Source organism: Saimiri boliviensis, chromosome 18, assembly GCF_048565385.1.
Source record: "Saimiri boliviensis isolate mSaiBol1 chromosome 18, mSaiBol1.pri, whole genome shotgun sequence".
NCBI lineage: Eukaryota > Metazoa > Chordata > Mammalia > Primates > Cebidae > Saimiri > Saimiri boliviensis.
Window position 1 is genome coordinate 29,903,852 of NC_133466.1, and position 20,114 is coordinate 29,923,965.

The 20,114-nt window shown below is 36.7% G+C and overlaps 1 long non-coding RNA gene across 1 annotated transcript in view; it reads left to right on the top strand.

Annotated features, from left to right (window-relative positions):
• The window catches only part of LOC141582026 (uncharacterized), a 124,637-nt gene extending 111,096 nt beyond the window's left edge, over positions 1-13,541 (top strand). Inside the window, exon 3 of the long non-coding RNA XR_012514866.1 lies at positions 13,454-13,541. This is a non-coding gene — a long non-coding RNA (uncharacterized LOC141582026). The remainder of the gene's footprint in view (positions 1-13,453) is intronic.
• Positions 13,542-20,114: the final 6,573 nt, after the last annotated feature.

Consider the following 20,114-nt stretch of genomic DNA (forward strand, 5'->3'; position numbering starts at 1 on the left):
TTCTTACTCATGAGTGAGAGTGAAACATGGAGAATACATGGACATAGAGCAACAACACGTGCAAGGGCCAGTAAGGGGGTGGGGGGGGGGAGGGAGCTCTGAGGATGGGTCAATACGTGCAGCAAACTACCATGGCACATGTATACATATGTAACAAGCTTGCATGTTCTGCACATGTATCCCATTCTTTTGAGAATAAAGGAAAATAATTTAAAAACATCGACCAAGCACATGAGTTCTCCACATACGTTATGAGCCACATGCACCCACATCTGGCATTGCAACTATCTGGCCAAATTTAGCTAACCTCCTTCTAGCATGTATTAGTCCATTCTCACATTGAGATAAAGAACTACCTGAGACAGAGTGATTTATAAAGGAAAGTAGTTTAATTAACTCACAGTTCTGCAGATGCTACAGAATGCATGGCTGAGGAGACCTCAAGAAACTGACAATCATGGCAGAAGGCGATAATGAAGGAGGTATGTCTGACATGGCCAGAGCAGGAGTAACAGAGAGAAGTAGGAGATGCTATACACTTTTAAATGACCAGATCTCATGAGAACTCATTCATTTACATAACAGCAAGGGGGAAGTCCACCCCCATGATCCAATCACCTACCACCAGGCCCCTTCCCCAACACTAGGGATTACTATTCAACATGAGGTTTGGGCAAAGACACAAATCCAAATCATATCATACCAAATAGCTTGTAAGCTGCAACCTTTGTAACCTGCAACCTTTTTAACAGTCATTTCTGCAAGTGAACTTCAGGATTTTTAAGGTAAAGTGTTTTACTTACGGGAGCACGTATGCATTCCTTAATTACTTAACATATATAAAATAGTGCTACCATTTTTATTATTGCATCACTGATGAAATTGAATGTTGTCTTTCCAAGTCTATTTTCTCTACAACCTCTACAATTTTGATTACATGGTATAGCATAGCTTGGTGTGATAATTATTTTTATGTGTCAACTTCACTAGGCTATAGACCCAGATATTTGGTCAAACATTTCTCTACATGTTACTGTGAATATATATTTTCTAGATGAGATCAATGTTTATGGGTAAACTTTGAGTAAAACAAATTGCCTTCCATAATGTGTGGGCCTCTTCCAATCAACTGAAGGCCTTAAGGGAAAGCAGGCTGAAGCCCCTGAAGAAAAGGAAATTCTGCTTCCAGACTGTCTTCAAAATCACACTGCAACATCAACACTTCCTACAGTCCCTAGGCTGTCAATTACTCCATAGATTTCAGACTTGTCAACCTCCAAATCAGGCAGAACCAATTTCATAAGACAATTCATTCTCTCTCTCTCTCCCTTTCTCTCTCACTCCCTTTCTACACACACACACACACACACACACACACACACACACACACACACCCCTCATTTGTTCTATTTCTCTGAAGAACCCTGACTAATACATCTGGTGAATTTTGGTATCATACATGAGCCATTGTGAACTGGCTGCACCTCTGAACTCCTTATTGTTTTCCCAGCCATTTCTAAACTCATTCTTATGAGTTCTGACAGCTATTTCAGAGAGCAAGGCACTTCTACACAAGGCAAATTTCTCCATCTTTGTTCTATACTCCATCTGGAATCTTAGGACTTCACATTTTCTCCCTGTTTCTTGCCCTGTCACTCTTTCCTGACTAGCTCTTTTTTCATCACGTAAATGTAAATCACAAGAAGAAAAACTGGAGAAGAATGGAGAACTGTTCAGATCATTTCATTCATAGAAAAAGATAATTATAAAATCATGCCTTATAACAATGAAGATTGAAGTAAATTTTGAAAAATATGCTGGCAATTGGTCGATGGCCAATTTGGAGTGAGGACAAAAGTCTCCATTTTTCTCCCTAATCATCTGAGTCAATAATAGTGATCATTTTACAATAAAAGGGGAAGAAAGTTTATTTTTAAAATAATTTTAGTGTTTTGACATGGTCTTCAAAGGTCTTTTGAGTTTATTCTCACTTACCTTCCTGACTTTATTTCCCATCACTTCTCTAAGCCCTTTGAAATTCCCTTAATGAGTCAAGCCTCTTTATAACTCTTTAAACTCGGGGTGCCCCCAACCCTGCCGCTACTAGTCTGACTTGTTTATGGAATAATGCCTAGGTCATATTTAGGTTGCAAATCAAATGCCACATCTTCAGTGGAACAACTCCTGACTCTGAAATGACTTTACTATACTAGGTCTGTCACTTTTAACCTGTTTTCCATTGAGACTATAGTCTCCTTGAGGAGACCTATGCTTAATTTGTCCCTGTATTCCTAGCAAACTCCACAGTGCTTGGCACCTTTAAATGACTTAATGAATGTTTATTAAATGACAGTTTTCAGCCCGCTAATATGACTGTGTTCTGCCTTCTTGTCCCCACTATGTCTGACTCTAGAGTTAAACTCCAGCTTGATTGGAAGAGACCTGTTGGTCGACCTCATTTTTAAAAGGTTCTTTAACTATAAAATAATGTTTCCTCTGAAAATTTTAAAACATTGTAAACCAAATGTCATTGAGACAACCTTTTTCCAAACAGTAAGATGGAAAGGTTAACTTTCTCGATACATTTATCACCTCGACTTCGGCAGCAGCTGCATTGTTGATTAGGATACCATCCAGGCACCATGTGAAGTGCAGCAGATTCTGATAATGTCGAGGAATTCTTCATAAATTCTTAACATGGTCCATTGAGTTTATGTGGAATTGGTGAATAAGAAAAGTTCTCTAATGTTTAGTTGCATTAATTCCCTAAGGAGTTAATTCAATGATTCCATGGGATATATCCCAAGATGAGATTCCCATGCAGCACAGTGAAGAATTAAAATCAACAGAATAAACCAGATCCCATATAATTTACCCTAGACCTTAAATGTCCTTAAATTGATTACTTTCTCAGTCATGTGACTTTTCTATAATGTAAACAATAAATACAAGATAGCAATGAAATCTATACAATATATCTTTCATTTCTAGTTGAGGGCATGTTTTTCAAGGAGTGGATGTAATAGTGAACAGCAACAACCACAAAAACTTTATTTGAACCCTAGTTCCACTATTTTCTCACTGAGTGACTTAGGACAAATTACTTAAATGCTCTCTATTTCTTTATCAATAAAATGAGAATTGAATAGTTATTTATAAGGTGGCTTACAGAATAAAATATAATTGTGTATTTTAAGTATCTACTACAGAGACTGTTATTTATTATATATACACAATAAAATGAATGTCTTTATAATTTGCTCAAAATGTAAGTACATACTACATTTATACTACCAAAATCATTTTGAAAAAAATCAATGTATATAATCCAATTTATTTTTCAAATGTAAAAACTGTTATTTCCTATATGAACATGTATATTATAAAAAGTTTCCATAATTCAGAAGTATGAGCAATAAGAGAAAGTCCCTTTGTATCATCCTCAGAATGATAGCCACTATTAACTGTTTGCTGTAAATGCTGTCATATATTTTCTGAGTATATTTTTGTATAAAATGGAATGAATAAACCTATACATATATTTATTTCTTTAGCTTCTTTTTATTTGATATGGCATAGAAATTTTTCCTTGTCATCTATACCACCCTTTGAAAATAACAAGAGTACTTATTTGTGTTTGCAACCTAGCTTTAGTCTGTTGCACTGCTGTAACAGGATACATGAGAAGAGGCAACTTATTAAGAAGAGAATTTTACTTCTCATAGTACCAGAGGCTGGGAGGCTCAAGCTCAAGGTGCTAGCAGTTTCAGTTGTCTGGTGAGGGTTGCTCTCTGTTTTTAAGATAGCACCTTTTATTGCATCCTGGAGAGAAAACCAGTGCCATGTCCTCACATAGCAGAAGGTAGAAAAGGAAGAGAACCCAGTGTTGCCTGAAGCCTTTTTATGAGAATCTTAATCCCATTAATGAGGGAGGAACCCTCATAGCGTCATCATCTCTTAAAGGCCCACCAACACCTGCATTTTAGAGGGAACACATTTAAACCATAGAAAACCTAATTTAAAAAAAAAAAAAAAGGCCTTTTTGTCAGCAGTGCAAGAATTTCTAGGAAGAGGGAGAAGGCAGCCTGTGTTAAGAAAATGCTATGACAATCCCACTGTAAGACGGAGGGTAGTGTCTAGGACTCAGCATCAGACTAGCAACAAGAAGGTCTGAAGAAAGGCATCTCCTCTCCCTGAAAAGGGAGAAGGATGTGGATACTTTTGGAGAGGTAGAGGGGAAAGGCCAGAAGCAAAGAAGAAAGAACTAGCAGGGTTAAGCTCTGTGTGTGTGTGTGTGTGTGTGTGTGTGTGTGTGTGTGTGTGTGTTTTGAAAGCTGGGAGGTGTGAGAGGGTTGGGAGAGAGAGACAGAGAGGGAAAGAGAGGAAGGGAGAAAGCAAGAAAAAAGAAAGAGAGAGAGAAAGAAAGAAAAAGAAAAGAGAAGAAACGAAGAAAGAAGAAAGGAAGGAAGGAAGAAAAAAAAGAGGAAGGAAGTAAAAAGGTTTGTAGGGAGGGTATTGTAATTACATATTTTTGCATTTACTTATGTCATTGTTTTATTAGGAGTTATATTTTCATTTAGCTATTATACCTAACTGACACTCTGCTGTCTAATATGCTGTTGTACTCCTTTCCTAGCATCCAAGAACTTCTGAAGACCTTTGACCTCTTCTTTTCTATAAGAACTCTGTTCCAAATGAAAAGTTCAATATTTGTTTCCCAAATACATGGTAAAAATCTCATCTTAGAAATTCTTACCTACATTTAACCACGCACTTGTAAATTTAAATTTTACGTACTTCAATGAAATTCACTGAATTTAAATTCTGCCTTCTCTTAAAAGCCAAGTTAGAGGGTTACCATCTCTATGAGGCCATAATGGGTTATTTTCTCTCAAGCTGTTTGTCATTTATCAATCACCCTCAAACTTGCAAAGAAAAGCTAACTTCAACCTATTATTTTATTAAAATGAATTAATCTAAAAAATTATTTGAAGAGTGAATCAACAAAAGCTGTTCAAGAAGTGCAATTCAATTTCAGCATTAATTGGGAATCTGGAGCAGTGGCTTAAAGCCACTGCTATTGTTTGAGGATGCTTGCTGTCATCATCTATGCATTCCTTACCTGAGGAACTGGATCGTAAGTGTCTGAAGTTAGGAGCCTCACCTTATGAACAGCACTTATCCCGAAACTCACTCTGTAAAAGTCTACCATAAATATCTTTAAATGTTCATGTTTTGAATATTTTAAAGAATTTCACAAAGAAATCATATCCCCAAATTCTAAACCATTATGATTACCCTAAGAGAAAAATTCTGAATTAAATACTAGTTTATATATTTCCTGTTATAAAGCACAGGTACTGAAAATAATGATTAAGAAGTAGTTAATAATAACCGTATATTTAGTGACTATTGGGTGCCAGAGACTGTTGTAAATCTTTATTTCATCAGTGTACTTAATCCTTATAACAATTGGAAGATAAGTAGTATCATTTACTGAAATGTAATGTTCAGTATACAAATAACTAAAAGAGCATAAATAACATACCTAAGGACATACAGCTAGTAAGTAGTAAAGTTGGGAATTAAATTCAGAATTGTTTTACTACAGCTTTAAGCCACTACTCCAGACCTTCAATTAATGCTTAAATTGAACAACACTTCTTGAAGAGCTTGTGTTGATTCACTCTTCAAATAAATTTTTAGATGAATTCATTTTAATAAAATAAAAGGCTGAAGTTAGCTTTGCTTTACAAGTTAGTTTAATGAAGCAATGGCCTCTTGAAAATCCTCTAGGATTTTAAATAAACTCTAGGTCAAAACAGACAAATTAGCATAACATTCATATTAATGCCTCTGAAAGTGTGTTACAGAAGAAGTCAATGCTTTGGAATCTATGCAATGCCAGACATATAATTTTCAAAGGGGCTTTGGTTACTCATTATAGTGATGGATGACTGTGATGAAAATATCAACGTATGTCCAAGTCTCTCCTTCAGTGTTTTTCCCATAAGCATAACACAGTGACACACAATGAGGATTATTTAATGAGACTGGCAATGGGATTATTTGCTAAAAGTGTAAGTAAATTTGATTTTCAAATCACACAGTCTGACATTCCTTGTGACATTATCTACTGATTTTATTTGACCTTGCCATTGTGATAATTAAGAAATGTCTGAATAGACAATAACCAGTTCAACAATTTTCAATATATTGACTGTACTTCATTATAAGATAAATTCAAACACCCAAGGGAGACATTTTTGTTTAAGAAGTATAAGACTAATGGAATATATATAGATGGTCCTTAATATACTATATACAGTGTAGAATTTGTGATCACAGTTATTAAAATTATACTTAAGCAGCAAACAAACATCTCAAATTTGAGAAAATGTGTACACAGAAATCCAATTAATTTAAGAATGTCATAAAAAATGGAGTAGGTATGTTTTTTGCCTTTGCTCTGGTCCAGCTTGCCCAAACATCACAGAGAACAGGTTGATAAATATATTTCCTATTTTTTCTTATAAAAAGAATTATTCTCTCTAGGATTATGATTCTGTGACATTAATTTTTTGGACAAAGGAACTTAACAAGGGGTATACTTGCTTCTTTAAGTGCAAGGAGATAATAACTAATTTAATTAATTGGCTTGAGCTTGCAGTGCTCAAGAGAGTAAGTCAAGATATCCCTCCTTGCAGTTAGTAATGTTGTGCATATTTTGCATAAATAACTATATTTTCTGAGTAATATCTAACAAGATTTTGTTCAAAAGGAGACTAAGTAGGAACTAGAAGATAGCAGAACCAGCATTAGAAGTGGACTTCAGATTTAATGCTCGTGACTCCTCTGCGATGCTCCCTCTTCTGAATAAAATTTAGCTAATTACTGTTTTCAGAACAAGAACATCCTATATGTTCAAATAATTCAGCAATCTATTCATCGGTCAGTATTCTACATTTCTGGACTCTGTTAGCAAATTCCTAATTGAAATATTATTTTCAAGCTCTTGTTTTTGCACAGCAAATATTCTGAAATACTGAGTTGTGAGAAAAGGCCAACTATCTCCCAATGGAGCTCTTGACTGCAACCCTAGTCAGGCAGGACACTGGTCATAAAGTCTCTTGAAACCACAAGTTAATATTGGAGTAATCAGTTAGAATATGAGGCATGCTTGTTAAGAGCTGTCTAATGCTTGAGTTGTAATTACTGCCTTTCTACCTTATAACTGTGTGATCTTGGAGAACTTAGATTTTCTTTCCTGGCCTCAATATATGCTTTGCATATGGCTCAGTACTTGAAATGGATAAAAATGATATGAATAAAAAGTCTTCTGTTTCTGAAAGAATCTCAGTGCTAACAAGGCTAATCATGCTAACAAGGAACCAAATTGAGACAGCCCGAATCCTTGTTATAGTTGCACATCTAATAATTGCAGGACGAGTGGACAAATATATTTCTTATTTTTTCTTATGAAAAGAAAAGAATTATTCTCCATAGGATTATGATCCTATGACATTAATTTTTTGGACAAAGGAACTAACAAAGGGTATGCTTGCTTCTTTAAGCACAAGGAGATAATAACTAATTTAAATCTGTGAAATAAATAAATTAGTTGAGAAATTATTACTGAGAGCAGTTCTCCCTGATATTTTGAATCCATGATAAAATGCCATTTCTATCTCTAAACAGGAAGCAGTTGTTTACCCAGGTTTTTTACAATGTGTATATTCACAAAATGCTGCGGAAATAGAAACAGTCTCTCCCTTTGGAGAAAAATGTTAAATATAATTACAGTGATGAGAGCTAGATCAATACATCAATATGGTTCAGGTTTTCTGATTTCCAGAGAGTCGTGAACCCTAAAGCAAACAATACATAAGTGAAGTCAGAAAAAGAACCATTATTAGTTATGGGCATTTTCATCAGGAAAATATTTGTCAGTCCTTTACAAACCATGCCTGTTTTGTGAATAGCAGTTCTTTTTCTGAGAATTGTGTTGATCAATTTACCACTAAAGATTATTTCTCACTCTTCATTCCTATTAGTAAGTGTGATGGTTAATTTTATCTGTCAAGTGGCCTAGGCCACAAGGAGCCCAGATATTTGGTCAAACGTATTCTAGATATGTGTCTGTAAGGGTATCTTTGGATGAGATTAACGTTTGAATCAATAAACCTAGAAAAACAGATTGCCCTCCTTAATGTGGGTGGACCTTATACGATCTGTTGAAGGCCTGTAGAGCACAAGAAGGATGACATTTTCATGAATAAGAGGGAACTCCTCCTGCCTGACTGTTGAGCTGAGACATGGATCTTTTTCTGCCTTTGGACTGGAACTGAAACATCAACACTTGGATCTCATGTGTTCTGGCTTTCAGACTGAAGCTATATCATCAGCTTTCCTGGGTTGCCTCTTCATCTTGCCATTTGAAGATTTTAGAACTTAGCCTCCATAATCACATTAGCTGATTCTCTAATATAAATAAACAGTCAGAAAACCCGACTAGAAGAGTAAATTTTACATACATTTAAACGAATGTGACCACACAATAGAATTTCCTTTCATCAAATAACTTGAGGTAAAATAATATCTTGTTCCCAAATGTGAGCTTAATTCATTTGGATTTGTATCTAATAATAAGATCTTTATTTCAGAATAAATGTCATAGTTTAGAAAACATTAATCTACAGCTAACTCTATTTACCTCTATGTAGAAATATTTATTGAAAAATTGGCTTCTTGCCACCTACTTTTAGCAGACTTTCTCTATCCTATCAAACCCAAGGCTTTTCAAGACTTGAAAAAATAGTTTTTCTTATTAACAAGAGAAAAATATAGTAACTGTTTAGCTTTAATATAATTAAGAGTTTTTGAGCTATTGTCTATTTTATTAATTTTTTGCCCCACTCTCATTATTGTAGATTGATAACTACAGTTCAATAAATAGTTACTGAGCTCTCCTTACATGCTGCATTCTATGCTAGGAAATGGAAAAATAGAAATAAGACAACATCTCTACATTTGTGGGGCTTAAATACAGCTAGAGACTGAACAACAATGTTTAGTTCAATAATGGATAACATGTAATGAAAATGGTTCCATAAGATAAAATATTGTACTTTACTGTACCTTTTCTGTTTTTAGGTGTATTGAGATACACAAACACTTACCATTGTTTTATAATTGTCTACATTAGTTGCTACAGTAGCTTGCTATACAGGTTTATAGCCTAAGAGCTCTAGGCTATAGCATAGAGCCTAGGTGTTCAGTAGGCTGCCCCATCTAGGTTTATTTAAGTACACTCCATGATGTTCACGCTAGAAACTTGCCTAATGACAAAATTCCCATCCTTAAGTGAGGCACAATTATAATTTATTCCATACTCTCTCCCCCTTTCCTGTTCTTTATTAATGCATTTGCTTGATTTTTTTTTTTTTTTTTTTTTTAGACAGAGTTTCGCTCTTGTTACCCAGGCTGGAGTGCAATGGCGTGATCTCGGCTCACCGCAACCTCCGCTTCCTTGGTTCAGGCAATTCGCCTGCCTCAGCCTCCTGAGTGGCTGGGATTACAGGCACGCACCACTATGCCCAGCTAATTTTTTGTATTTTTTTTTTTTTTTAGTAGAGACAGGGTTTCACCATGTTGACCAGGATGGTCTCGATCTCTTGACCTCATGATCCACCCGCCTCGGCCTCCCAAAGTACTGGGATTACAGGCTTGAGCCACCGCGCCCGGCCTGCATTTGCTTACTCTATTGTGAGAAGTGTAGTCAGTGAATTTACCAACGTCCAAATCCACAAGTAGAGAGAAATGTCTCTGACACTATCTCCAAAGAGGATTTATTTATTTAGTCAGAGAGTCTAGACTTTGTTCCAGAATTGACCTTGGCACCTGCTAGTTGTAGAATATTCCTACGGCGGCCTGAGAAAAATGCAGGCCCACATGAATAATAATCTTCCTATTCAGCTCATGCTGCCAGGGGTAGCCTAAACTTCTCCCAGTAGTCTCTTTGTCAGTGAATATGGACCAGTGAAAGAGAAAAACCACAGAGGAGAATTTGAGCTGAATTTTTCTTTCAGCTATCAAGATTTACATTTACCTTTTCTTTTCTCTTTTTTTAACCTTGCTTTTCATTTCTTTATTCTTTGCTCTATAGTGTGTGAGTGCCTGCCACAACATTTATGTTTTTTGTCTAAATGTAAAACAAAAAAAGGATTTCAAAAGATGAATGTGAGCTTTACAATGGAGTGGTTAAATACTGGTGCTTTCTAGTCAAATGGACATGGATTGAGAGGTGATTCTTACGATTTTATAGGCAAATTTCTTAACCTCTCCATGGTCAGGTTTCTAAAGGTAAAATGGGAATTTAAAAAATGCTAATCTGTTTGTATTGTGCCACACACTGTGTGCAATGATATTTTAAAGGGTAACTACAGACTGATCATTCTCAGGTGGTAGAAGGAGTGGGATATGGTCCTGAAGTAAAGTGTTCAGAAGATGGGGAGGAAGACTGAGAGACTTAGTAACTTAGTAACTTGCCTTTTCTCCCTTTAAGATTTCGTATCTTAGAGTCTGATTGCTACATTATACTAAGACAAAGTTTATGATGTCAGATAACATCATAAACAAATGACAGTCACTTTCTGGATATTATGATAAGTGAATTTATGTAAGAAAATTAATGCTTGAAAACACAATTTTTTAAGTTTTAAATATATTATTGTAAAATAATCTCAGAGGTAAGTCACATTTTTATAAACCACAATTGTTTCCAAAACCACTGTTTTTATTTAGAGTGTAAAAATAAAATATGTCTTAATCTAGTTTAACAGGATAGTAAGTCCTTACCTAATGTTATTGATAGGTTTTGGAAACTGCAACTTTAAGTAAACCTATGTATAAAGAAACAAATTTTACCATAGGTTAATTGACATACATGAGAGTTAAGTTCCTATGGCATATTTCCAGTTACAAAAACATCACCAAATTTCTAAATGAAGGCCAAAACACTTCCAATATTAAACATAGAAATAAATAAGAACTATGCATATAGTTAATAAACATGAATGAAAATAAGTAAGATAATCATATTAGTCCATTTTCATCCTGCTGATAAAGACATACCTGAGACTGGGTAGTTTATAAGGAAAAAGAGGTTTAATGGACTCACAGTTCCATGTGGCTGGGGAGGCCTCACAATCAAAGGCGTGCCTTACATGGCAGCAGGCAAGAGAGAGAATGAGAACCAAGAAAAAGGGGTTTCCCTTTATAAAACCATGAGCTCTTGTGAGACTCATTCACTACCATGAGAAAGTATGGGGGCAACTGCCCTCATGATTCAACTAATTCCCTCCGGGTCCCTCCGACAACATGTGGGACTTATGGGAGCTACAATTCAAGATGAGATTTGGGTGCGGACACAGCCAAAACCTATCAATGATTATTTACCCAATTATTCTATTTCAGGTCTTAGATGCTGCATCCCACCCCCACAGCCCAGGGAGCAAGGGAGGAACCCACCCTGGACAGAGCACCATCCAATTGCAGGGCACACTCACACACATCCATGCTCACTCAGACTGGGACCACTCAGCCATATGTCCACACAATTCATTTGGCATGGCCTTTTGGGGATATAGGACACTATAAAACAGGAAAAACGCAGTGAACCCAGAGAAAGAAAACCCCTGCAGACATGGTCCAAATGTATAAACATCACTTATAGATTGGCCTCAAGCAGGAATCAATGTTTTTTTTTCTCATCAAGGTTATAAGGTAGAGTCAACTACCAAAAAGAGCACAAAGAGACAGTTCTGAATACAGCCTCATACCCTCTCTACCCATATCACAGAGCACCAGAAGATATAGGGATTCACTGGAAAGCTGGGGAGAAGCCACGCAAGAAAATGAATGGAAAGATTTTTACTCAGATGTAAAATCTGACACATTTGGGGAATTTGGGGTTTGCAGAATGGGAGAGAAATCACTTCAGAGGGAAGATTTTGTTCTCTAAGCAGATGATATTGAGCTGTGCACATATTGTATTGTAAATTAAATAAAGCGTTTTTAGACTACTTGGCTCCCACCTTTGGGTGGGCTGCAGAGGGGAAACTAGAGGAGCATTCTATAGAGAAGCCATACAAGAGAATTTTAAAAAGGCACGAGGCATATGACAAATGAGGTAGTTCAGTGAAGACCAAATAAGATAGACACATACCAAAGACAGAGACTATTTTAAAATTTTGCATAATTGGTCTTTTAGCTACAATTATTATGTAAGTGTAACTAAAATAATTTAACACAAGAATCTTCATTCCTTCTTCACTTGCACTATACATTCATTTAGTCTAATACTATGGATGTTTCATCATAGGAGTTGGAAACAAATAGACACAAATGTCACTCCATACAAACGGAACCTGTGCTGAAACATTTCTACCACTGGATTTTTCAGGTGTATTCTTCACCATAAAAGAAATTAATTAGCAAACAAAAGCAAGACTTACATGATTGATGATCTAATGACTTTTTAAACACTGACAATTTGCTCTTTTCTGGGTATTTCCAAGGGCACTATCATTATTAGTACCCTATTAGAGTCATGTTTTATATTTTGTTCCTAGACTTTGTACCTGACATATTTCTCTTTAATTTCTAACCTAGAGAAGGCCCATAAAGAATGTCATGAGAAAGGCAGCTCTCCTCTGAGACTTGGTATTAGGCAAAAAAAAAAAAAAAAAAAAAAAAGGTCTGTTTTCAGATCAGCTGCTCAGGTGGGATTACTCTCCAAGGGCAGCCTCGTTTCTCTGAGGTGAAGTAGATCTTCTCCCTTGTTGTCCTTCAGGGACTAATGAGATATACAGGTCTTCAACACCAGTCACCTCGTGGACTCACTGCGTACTTTATTAAGGAGAAGTCGACACTGGAAGCAACTGCAAAAGTGGAGCTACTCTGATTTAGATGACACAGAAGCACGGGCGAGGGTTTCTCCCTCCCGTCTCATTTGATCATTTTTCATGTTTTACCTGTGCTTCTAGGAGCCGACTTAATCTTTTATTTTTTTGCCTTCTCTGCCTGAAATGTTCGCATTTCTGGCTGGAACTTGTCTTTGAACAAAAGAAAAAGATTTACTTCTCTCTTGGTTCTTTTCTTCCCTCATTTTTGTTTATTCTCTCCCTGGCTCTTAGAGCTTTTCTCTTGATATTGTGAATGGTGCGTCTGTTCCCTTCGTCTCTTACCTCCCACACATGATCTTCTTTATGAGGAAAAGTGTAAGGTAATAAAAAGGACAACAATTTGCCCTAAAGGGCCGTAGCTGTGTGATCTTAGGCATGTCAGTTAACTCCCTTAAAACAGGTTTCTTTTCTCTAAAATGAGGACATTAGATTCTACTATCTCAGTAGTTCATCTCAGCACTAATTTTCTATGGTTTCTTTTCTCACAGAACTGTCTACTTTGCAGCCCAGGAGATGTATATTAGTTCCCTATTGCTGCTGTAACAAATTACCACCAACTTAATGGTTTAAAGCAAGGCAAGTTTATTATTTTATATTTCTGAAGATCAAACATCTGACATGATCTCCTTGTGCTAAAATCAGAGTGTTGACAAGACTCTATTTCTTTCTGGAGACTTCAGGGAAGAAGCGGTTATCTGCATTTCCCAGGTTTTGAGAGCACCTGCATTCCTTGGGTTATGTGTTGCTCCATTTTCAAAGTCCAAAACAGGACATCAAGTCCTTCTCTCTTTGCATTTCTTTGAACAACTGTAGCTAAAAAAGATTCTCCATTCTAAGGACCCATGTGATTTGATTGGGTGCCTCTACATTATTCAGCATAATCCTCTGATCTCAAGTTCTGTAACCTGAATCACATCATTAAGTAATATATTCACAGGTTATGAGGATTAGCATGTGGGTATCTTGGCAGGCAATTATTCTGCATTCCACAATGATACAGAAGAGCTGAGCCATCTAAACCCCACCCATAAGCCTGGGACAGTGGCCCTAAGTGAAAACATCTGACCCCATTTTTCTGCCTAAATGTTGCCTTTTTGCCCCACTCTTCCCATATCCTGTGCACATAACAGACTTCAGTCGGCAGAGCAACACAAGCAGCTGAACGTCAAAAGGAGAAGCAACTGAGCTTCCGAGACTATGGATAGATGTGGCTTAACTTCAGATGGCACAGCTTCAGAGAGGAGCCCAGATGGAGAAGCCAGGCTTCGGAGAAAGATCACCTTCTTATCACACCATCCCCTTTCCAGCTCCCCTTCCACCGAGAGTCACTTCCACTGCTTAATAAAACCCTCTGCATGCATCACCTTTCAAACCATTCAGGCAATCTGATTCTTCCTAGATGCTGAACAAGAACCTGGGTACCAAGAGGGCAGAGTGTAAAAGGCTGTCACCCGGACTATCCACTGAGCTTGTTAACACTTAGATGTACACAGACAGCAACTGCTAAAAGAGCATTAATTGTATCATACCCCTAAATGCTGCTGTGGGGCTGGAGCCCAAAAGCGTTTACCACAGCTCCAGCACCCACTTGCCTGAGAGCTTCCTTTCATGAGCAGTTGAGCCCAGTGGGTTTGAGTGAGTGACGTTCATCCCTATTGGCATCAAAGTGGCCAGCTGGACCCAGAGCCAGTGCACTTCAGTTCCCATTCACAAAAGGGTCAAAGGAACTCTCCTGTCTCAACAACATGTCACTAACACAAGCATCTTATGCCTAGTAGCACCTATTAAGCAAAGGTAATCAAGTACTTGAGCCTTTTTCCCACTTTTCTTGTTTCAGATGACATCATAAAATGACCCTGCTCAGCCTTAAACTATCACCATCTAGAACACACTCTTCTGAGGCCATCCCCACACTGTCCCTCAGATTAGATCTCTCAGAAACCTATCCTACATTCCTACCTGTAACTGTTCTGTCTACTGTCCCTGCTTGACTCAGTTTGCTGTTAAGCGAATTTCAAAGGTTTCCCTTTCTATGCTAGCTTCTCAACATCCAACTTTAGCTTTCCATTATTGTTCTCCTCTTTTTTAATCTTTGGTCATTCTAAGTGACTACTGTTCTCTGGGTTTACACTCTACATTCCCAATGGGGATAAACTGTTACACTAAACCTTTGGCTTCCTGCTGTGGTTTCAAAACTCCTGAATATAAAAAACAAATCTTTTGGACCTCTCAAGAATCTCTTGAGATTCTTGCACCAGCTATGAAGTCACCTCTTTAATTCCTTCCAGTTATCATAATCATTCTACAGAACCAACTCACAGGTAATTGACCAATGCAATCACACAAGGCTCTGTGCTCAGAAGAGCGCCCCATGCTTGGGGTTCAATGCTGTGTCATCACAATCTTGAATTTTTTAGTAATTCTATCTTTGAATTTATGTTCGGTTAGTGCAGTCGGACAGCACAATTGAAGAATGTACCAGAGACTTGGAGCCTCAGCTCACTGCCATTTCACTACCATACGTCTTTCCTGGGAAATCCTAAATGTAGGAAAAGGGAGCATCAGGGATGGTGCTGAATTGAAGGCAGAACCCAGGGTGCCCGTGAAGCTCTGAAGTTGCCCAACCTAATGACATGGTTCCTTGGGCACAGGATTGCCTTTTTCCCACTTTTCTGGTTTCAGACGGCATCATAAAATGACCCTGCTCAGCCTCAAACTATCATCATCCACATTCTTGGGCACAAGATTGCTCAAGGAAACATGACATTAATTAACAAATAAATGACATCATGAAGGGGAGACAAAGAGAAAAAAATTTTACTGCTTCTTGAACATGTAGTTCTGAATTTTTATTTTGTACTGGCCCCACAAATTATGTAGTTGGTCCTGTCAATTTCATTTGAGTGTTATCAACTTCAGCACTTTTGACATTTTGGTCCAGTAATTCTCTGTTTGAGATGCTGTCCTCTGAACTGTAGGGTATATAAAAGCATCCCTGGCCTCTGGCCTCTGGATGCCAATAGCACTTCTCAAAACTGTGACAATTAAAAATGTCTTTAGACATTGCCAATATTCCCTAGAAGAGGGATAAAATCATCCTAGTTGAAAATATGATCCGTATTCTTGACCTTCCTGTTTGATGAAGGTACTTATTTCTACCCTGAATTCTAAGTCCAATTACTCTAATTGTCTCATATTGAGTAAATCACAGGGGCTAGAATCAATCTTAAGATTTGAAACTAAGCTTTGATCTTTATTGGTAATATTAGTGTGAGCGAGAACATCTTACAATCTAGTTCTCCCAGAATAGGGGAGAAAAATTATCTTTTCCTTCTGCTCTCCTAAGTTCATGGCCTTTTTTACAAAAGACAGATTAACAAGGGAAAAGTATACAAATTCATTTAATATAGGTTTCGCAGGAAATAAAGACCTTCATATGAAAATGAACATCTAAAGGAGCATTTAAGCATCAATGGGTATTTTTTTGTACTAGGTTTGATGAACAATGAGAAGTTCTGGAGAAATGTAATAGGACAAAGAGTATAATTTAATGCTAATAAAACCTTAGCAAAGCCTATTTGTTCCAGTTACTCTCTGTGTTCCTGTGTCTTTGGAAAAAAGGATGTACCTTTCTTCCCACTGTAGAGAAGGAACATCTCACATGAGGACCTTCTGACCTGCTTCAGGGAAAGGTCAGACGTTTCTTCCTAGGTTTTATGACCTGCTTCAGTGGAGAAGGTAAAGAGGAAGGTCAGAGTGAACTTCCTGCTTCTGTGATCTCAAATTATTCCTTCACCTTAAAATGTTTAATATGCCAAGGTGCAGCATTTTGGGGTGGTATCACCTGAACCCCGTCACTACCTTTAACTGAAAATAATAATTATAGCAACATACACAATAAAATGTTATTGTGAATATTAAATGGTGCAACATACGAAAAGTTCTCAGCACAGTTCCTTGGTCTGGCACATAATGGATAATCATATTACTACATAATATTACTATTATGATTATATTGGTATTATTAGAGCCAACGTCATCACTCCTAGAAAACTATATGGTGCTGTTTCCTTTGCAGTGTTAACTTCTTCTTTGTACTGAAATAACATCTTCATTGTAACATAACCACCAGTATTTTTGTGCTTTATGCTGGTCTTCCTTGTCTATTGATTTAAGTTAACATCAGAGTCCTTTCTAGAAGTCATGGGGCTTTGATAACAGAAGCTAACATAGTTGTATCTTCTCTTTCCTGTAGGGTAGCCCAAATGCCATCTCTTCATATTTTATTCCACTTGGATCTCCCATAGAATTGCTGTTTACCATGGAAGGGCTGATTCCAATTCTCAGGTCAGTCACTTACAAGGCAGAAACTAGCTAGCCTAGACTGGTAAAGGGCTTTCCGGTTCATTCAACAGCCTCCTCTGATTCTCTCAGAGCTCATTCAGATGTTCCCAATCCTAAGAGAGGGCTCTTTCAGAAGATAACAATTTAACACATATGAAAGCACAAAAAAGTGCTGATTTCCTCCCATAAATAATAAATAATTACTAATAAAGATAATGGTGGCAGAGACAATGGGACTTAAGAAAGAACCTATGAGGATGTATCAAAAGAAAAACCTATTTAAAAAATTAAACTATTTGCAGACATGCAGAAAGTCAAAACTAACAATTAAAGAAGCATTTCTCAGATATGGCTGTAATAACATAGCATTCCTATAAAAATCAGCATTTGGATTAAATACAAATATATCTTTACACACACATGCACTTGCACCCACATGTACACACAATCTATTTTGAGATCTACTGCATAAAGCATTGTTATTAGAGTGAAGCAATAAAAGTTTCAACTTCTTTTTTTCTTTTTTAAGTCAAGTATTAGCCTGGAAGTTACTCAACCTGACCAAAGCACTAAGTTATTTAAGGAAATACCTTGAATTAATTGCTCATTTTAAAATTCCTTGCATATTCATTCAACAAATTGAGTTTTGTTTTTTACTTTTAATTCTCGATTCAATTAAACAAACTGATTAATCACCAAATCTACTGAACGATTTACTATTATATTTATAGAAAAAGCAGAGGTTGTGTTAAATATGTTGGCAGTTTCATTCAGCTAAAATGTGTTTGTGTACCCATGGTTCTCCGTACATGATTCATCATCACACTAACTGGTTTGTACTCTATGTAATATCTGTCTGTCTGCTGCACTGAACTGACAGCTCCTTATGCCAAAGTTCCTGCCAAAAGTTAGGCCCCAAAACATATTCACTAACTTGTGAATTTTCTATGTTTTGACAATTTCCACTAGGTTGAATAATTTTTTAAGAAAAATTTCTAATGCAAATCAAAACTACATTGAGATACCATCTCATGCCAGGTAGAATGGTGACCATTAAAAAATGTAGAGACAACAGATGCTGGAGAGGATGTGAAGAAATAGGAACACTTTTACACTGTTGGTGGGAGTGTAAATTAGTTCCACCATTGTGGAAGACAGTGTGTGATTCCTCAAGGACCTAGAAATAGAAATTTCATTTGACCCAGCAATCCCATTACTGGGTATATATCCAAAGGATTATAAATCCTTCTATTATAAGGACACATGCACACATATGTTCACTGCAGCACTGTTTACAATAGCAAAGACCTGGAACCAACCCAAATGCCCATCGATAATAGATTGGACAGGGAAAATGTGGCACATATACACCATGGAATTCTATGTAGCCATAAAAATTAATGAGTCTGTATCCTTTGTAGGGACATGGATGAACCTGGAAATCATCATTCTCAGCAAACTGACACAAGAACAGAAAATCAAACATCGCATGTTCTCACTTACAGGCGGGTGTTGAACAATGAGAACAAATGGACACAGGGAGGGGAGCATCACACACTGAGGTATGTGGGGGACTATGGGGACTAGGGGAGGGACAGTGAGGGGTAAGGAGTTGGGGAGGGATAACATGGGAAGAAATGCCAGATATAGGTGATAGGGATGGAGGCAGCAAACCACGTTGCCATGTATGTACCTATGAAACAATCCTGCATGTTCTTTACATGTACCCCAGAACCTGAAATGCAAAAAAATACATGTACATGAAAGAAAAATTTCTAAATAAACATAGTAAAATAAATGGAAAAAATCAAAAGACAGTATATATAGATGTCTTTTTTAAAAAAAATTATAAACTCATTTGAAATGAGGATATGTGGTTTCTATGATTTAAAAAACATATACTAAAATTCAGAAATCTTTTTTCATGAAACAGATGAATTTTTTTATTCATAAACCTAATAAAACTTAAAAGGAACTGAAATATACTATTTACCTGATGTTAAAGAATGAAACTAAATCTTACAAATTAGAATTTAAAATTAGAAACCTCTTATTATTGAAGAAATATATACCAATCTCCGTTGTATTTTGGATAAGAACTTTTTGAAAACGGATGATGTACTCTTCATAACCTAAAATGTTTCATGCATATTCATTTAAATTCCAAAGAGGATCTCATTATCTCATCCAAAAAAGAATTAATGATCCTTAATGGTTTCCGATGACACTTGTCTTTGTCCATTTCTCAAACGTGCAGATGACTTTAAGCATACAAATGTTTCTGCTCATGCTTTGACCTCTAAAGTTTCCTGTATGGTTACAGAACTGAAAAGAAATCATTCTTTGTATACTTCATTAGGAATTTCGAATTCCTCTTTTATATATGTCAAAAAGCTATACTTGGGTTTACTTTATATGTTTGTACCAAGTGTTCAGAATTTTAAAAATTAGCAAAATAAGAAAGTGGCCTTTGTTGTATCATAGAGGGAAACAAAGTACTGATGGCAAAGGTCCCCGTGTGCCCTCATAGGGGCTTGGGATCTACTCCTAAATGCAACAGGAAATCACAGTAATGTCTTTAGAGAAGAGCAAGTCGAACAGACCTGGGTTCAAATACAGCTTTACTGTCTACTCAATGTCCTCAGCTATTCAACAGATGCAAAAATAGTAACCGCCTCATTCAATTATGACAACAATTATATGAATGTGAATGACTTAGCATGGTACTGAACACCTAACAAAAACACACATGTATTAACATATTCAATTCAACAGTTCACTGAGAATCTCACCCTAGATATAAAC